At 29.9% G+C, this 5215-nt stretch overlaps 1 pseudogene; it reads left to right on the forward strand.

Annotated features, from left to right (window-relative positions):
• Positions 1-2699: 2699 nt before the first annotated feature.
• The window catches only part of LOC107709404 (endothelin-converting enzyme-like 1), a 53478-nt pseudogene continuing 50962 nt past the window's right edge, over positions 2700-5215 (forward strand).

Genomic DNA, 5215 nt, shown 5'->3' on the forward strand with positions numbered 1-5215 from the left:
GTTCGATGTCGTGTTTCCTCTAGATTGTGTTTGTTCTCTTGTGTGATAATCAATGCATTCGGGATGGATATGAGCTATGGATATCATTGCTTTCTCAATCACACATTCATGAAAGATCTTCACACGCATTATGAGATCAACCGAATGAACTAATAAACTGTTCATTGATCGTTCTTGTGCTTTAATCTGATTGGCCGGTCGTTCTGTGTTTTGTTGTGTGCAGGTTTTCATCCGCAATACTGTAATCAAATGCCGTTTCCAACGTACCAGATTTATAAAATGACTCTTCAGAAAAGTTTGAAATAAAATCAACAATCATTATGACAGGAAATCATAATCATGAGATAAATAGAAATATGACAAAAATGTATAACTAAAAACATCAAGGTCAAAAATATGAGATGTTAGGCATAATTATGAGATAAAAAGCTAATTATGAGTCAATTTATGATATTAAAATTCAAAATTATGAGATGGTAATTCATAATTATGAAATAAAAGGTCAAACTTCTGAAAAAAAGGTTATTATTATGAAAAAAGTCACAAACATGACAAGTTATAATTATGAACAATCTAAATTATGAGATACACGTTCATAATTATGAGATAAAAGGTCAGAATTATGACATAAAAAGTGAGATACTAAATTATAAATGTGAAACAAGTTATTATTTATATCTATATTCATTATAAAAATTCCCATGGAGTTTTAAGATTTTATTAATGTACATTTCCTCATAGAATAAAATGTTGAGGGGGTGAATTAAATTTAAATGTCTTGATTTTGGGTTGTTTTAGGATATTTTAGTGCTTTTAATGCATTATTAAATTATTTTTAGTATTGTACTTTTAGATGTATTATTTATAATAATTATTTATAAATCAAAATCTTTGATTTATTTAATAATTTTAATATTTTTATTTGAATGAAATTATTTACTTATTTATTTATTTTAATATTTTATTTTAATTAATTACTTTAGTTATTTATTGACTTTTTGCACAATCTTTCTCTAAAATATCCCCATGACGTTTTTACTCACAATTTCTGTCCAATTAAATATTTTAGAGCTTGGCATCTATGTTCATCTAAATTATATTTTATTTAAAAAAAAAATAATAGAAAAAAATATTGAGAGGTTAGTATTTTAATTCTTGTTTTGTCTTATTGTAATTGATTTTAAGTCATCTTGAGGCCCTCTGATCGAGCTGAAGTGCTGTAGCATGTGTCCGTCAGTGTGCTGAACTCTGTACAGGATTATTCATGTGTTTCTCTGCTGTTCATTGTTGTTCTCTGTTCATTTCTCCGTTTAAACAACTGCTCTGCTGTCTGTCTCTCTCTCTCTGTCCGTGTGTCTGTCTCTCTCTCTCTCTGGCTCTCGTGGTCTTTTGCCAAAGTAATTACACACTATGAGGTAAATGGCACTTTCACACTGTCATTCTGGCGTATCCAGATGGATGAAGCTGCTGTCTGTGTGTCTGTGGTCTGTCCATTTGTCTGTCTGTCTGTCCGTCTGTCCATTCGTCTGTCTGTCTGTCCGTTCGTCTGTCCATTCGTCTGTCTGTCTGTCCGTCCGTCTGTCCATTCGTCCATCTGTCCATTCGTCTCTCTGTCTGTCTGTCTGTCCATTCGTCTATCTGTCTGTCTGTCCTTCCGTCTGTCTGTCCATTCGTCTGTCTGTCTGTCTGTCCTTCCGTCTGTCTGTCCATTCGTCTGTCTGTCTGTCCGTCTGTCCATTCGTCTGTCTGTCTGTATTTAATTAAGTATTTAATTGTATTTAAAATTAGCTTTAATTTTTAAAAATTTTAAAAATTGTATTTATACTTTATTTTATTTTAACAATTAATTTATTTGATACTTTAACATATTTTAACAGTTTATTTTATTTTAACTTTAACTGCATGAGAACTGGCAGATATTTTCATTAGTTTTTAACATTGGTAAGTTTTAGTAATTTTGTTACGTGCTCCTGACAGTTTTATTAGTTTCATTAAAAAAATCTATTTAGCTTTTTATTTTTATTTCAGTATTAGTTTTATTCATTTTAGTATTTCAACTTCAATTCATTTATTTCAGTTACACAGTTAAGAAAATGAAGTTATTTAAACAAAGATTATTAAGATTAGCAAGATTATTAGAGTATATTTTCAGTCTGTTTACTTAAAAATTTCATGTTTATTTCAATGCTTCACTTGTTTCTTTTGAAATTGTTTCAAAGTAAATCATACAACATTTCAAATGTTTATTTTTTTTATTCTAAGTTTTTCATTTAATGTGTATTTTCTTTTTTTTTTTTACTTATTACCAAAATTACCAAAAACTTTTTTTCATGTGCTTTTCATTCATTTTTATTTCAGTTTTAGTTTTAGCAATACTTCACCTTAAACTTATTTCAGTTAAGCTGTAAAATTTAGCTGCAAATTTTCATAATTTTTTTTACATTATATTTTGTTATCTAATATTTATATATTATTTAATTTCAGCTTTATTTCAATTATTAATTTTTTTTATAGTTTATATTTAAACTAACAATAATAACATCTATCCATATTGTTATCTCTCTCTGTCTGTCATTTACATGTAAACAGTAAGCCAACTCGGACTTTTACATTATGCGTCCAGTAATGTAAATAAGTATCTTATGTTTCATTCAAGCTAATGACGTGATCAGTATGTGTGTCTCGTGGGAATCGAACCCATGACCTGCGTGTCGCCAGTGCTATTGATCCAGCCGATGATGAAGATCTCTGCTCACTTTCAGCAAGTTAGTAGCTTTGGGTCTCGGTTTTCTGGGCGTTTGCTCTGAGTGTTTGGTCGGACGTGTGTTTATCTGAGCCAATCGGTGTCTGACAACAGCATCAACACAGAACGAGTGTGTGTGTGTGTGTGTGTGTGTGTGTGTGATTTTGGAACAGAGGTTCATTTCTGCAGCTTCAACACAAGTGTTTGGCCTCCATGCTGTTCAATGGATCATTAGAATTGCAAATCACACACAGCGGGTCCAGTAAACACGCGTTCTCTCGCTCAGAGAGGCCAGATCCAGGCGTGAGGCCAGAATGTCTCCACACGCTTCATGTTTAAAGGTGAAGTGTGTCGTTTCTGTGTTTCTGAGCATCTCAGTAACAGGTGAATGATGGCGAGTCCCTGAGCACTTATGAATCAGATCATCACAGCAGGTGTAAACAGAAGCTGTCGCAGGTCAGCGACCTTCTCTCACTGAAACATTTAGTCATCATCATAATTTGAGTGAAAAATGAGTAGGTGAGTATTTGTTTTGCATTAGTTTATCAGTGGTTGATTCTAAAACTATATTACCCATCAGTGTGTCTTCATAATATACTTTATTTTTAATACTTAATTTATGTAAAAACATATAGTAAAAAATAAAGTACTTCAATACAATAATTTATTTGAACATTTTATTTATTTTATACTTTATTTTAACTATTTATTTATTTATTTATTTTCAAATTGTGATCAATTCAGGTTGTTTTATGTCAACCCTGTTAAATTCAAAATGTTTTGGATTTAAATGTTACAGGCAGCAAAAATCAGTTTTTACATTTTATATTTACATTTAGTAATTTAGCAGACGCTTTTATCCAAAGCGACTTACAAATGAGGACAATGGAAGCAATCAAAATCAACAAAAGAGCAATGATATGCAAGTGCTATAACAAGCCTCAGTTAGCTTATTCCACTTCTAAAACCAGACTGGTTGCTGTCAAGGAGGTTGTTCTGTGTGAGAAAGGCAGAGACTTGTTTTTAATTAGCCCTTTTTAAAATTAGTTTTTTAGTAATAATATCTAAAAATGCTGAATAAAGGATTTATTTACTCGAGAAGCAAAAAAAAAAATTACTTCTTAATGAGTTTTTAGTTAGTCTTTTTTATTAATTTGTTTACAGTAAAAAAATCAAAAAATTACTGAAAAAGGATACATTTACTTGAGAAGCAAAAAATGACTTCTTAACATGTTTTTAATTAGTCTTTTTTTACTTGTTTCCCAGTAAAAATTTCTAGACATGCTGGAAAAGGAAAATTTGAGATGCAGAACATTACTTCTTGATGAGTTTTTAATTAGTCTGTTTTGTATTCCATTAAAAATGCCTAAATATTATTAAAACAAATTTTTAATTAGTCTTTTTTTAAGTAAAAATATCTAAAAATACTGGGGAAAAAAGCAATTTTTTTATTGTTTTCCAATAAAAATTTCTAAAGATGCTGAAAAAAGAAGAAAGAAGATTTGAGAAACAAAATTTTTTTAATGATTTTTAAATTATTCTTTAAAAAAAAAAACACTTGTTTTCCAGTAAAAATATCTGAAAATGTTGGAAAATTATCATTTTACTTGAGATGCAAACAATTACTTCTTAATGAGTTTTTAATTATTCTTTTTTTGTTTTCCAATAAAAATCCCTAAATATGCTAAAAACAAAAAGATACATTTACTTGAGAAACAAAAAATGACTTATTTATGAGTTTTTATATTTTTTCAATAGAAGTATCTAAAAATGTATTGTTTTTTTACCTAGATGCAGTATTTAAGAATTTTTAGATACAGTATTTAACATAAACATTAATATAATAATAATAATAATAATAATATGATGATGATGATAAAAAATAATAATAATAATTGAACTTTGTTGTTTTTTTCCAGATTTACACACACGTACATATAATGGTGATTGTGTGTCACTCGTCACTTGTGAATGTGCTTCTGTCTCTCTTCACACACCGTTTGTTTCTCTTCTGTCCTTTCTGTTTCTTTCAGCATCTTTCTTTCTCTTTGTTTTCTCTCTCCACAACAAAACCTCATTCATTCACATTTCTCTCTCTCCTTCATTTTCTTTCTGGGTCACAGTTTTGCTCCTAAATGTTATTTCAGAGCCGAAGTTAAAATGTCCCAGAGAAACACATAAACCATTTAAAGAGAGAGAAACTGACGGCAAGCGGCTGCTTTATTCACAGTACAGACGTTAGTCAGCCTCCACAGCGCATACACTGTGTTTATGTGGTTAGTTCTCCACAACTAGCTCTTAACCACTGGGTCACGACACAAAAATGAAGTTCTAATGGGTCACAGACGTAAAAAAAAAAGCAAATAATTTGGAGTAAGTAAAATATTTGAATGTTTTTAAAAGAAGTATCTTCTGCTCACCAAGGCTGCATTTATTTGATCAAAAACAGTAACAAATTGTGAAATATTATTA

This window comes from Sinocyclocheilus rhinocerous, unplaced genomic scaffold (genome assembly GCF_001515625.1).
Source record: "Sinocyclocheilus rhinocerous isolate Xijiao unplaced genomic scaffold, SAMN03320098_v1.1 scaffold3493, whole genome shotgun sequence".
In the NCBI taxonomy this organism is placed as follows: domain Eukaryota; kingdom Metazoa; phylum Chordata; class Actinopteri; order Cypriniformes; family Cyprinidae; genus Sinocyclocheilus; species Sinocyclocheilus rhinocerous.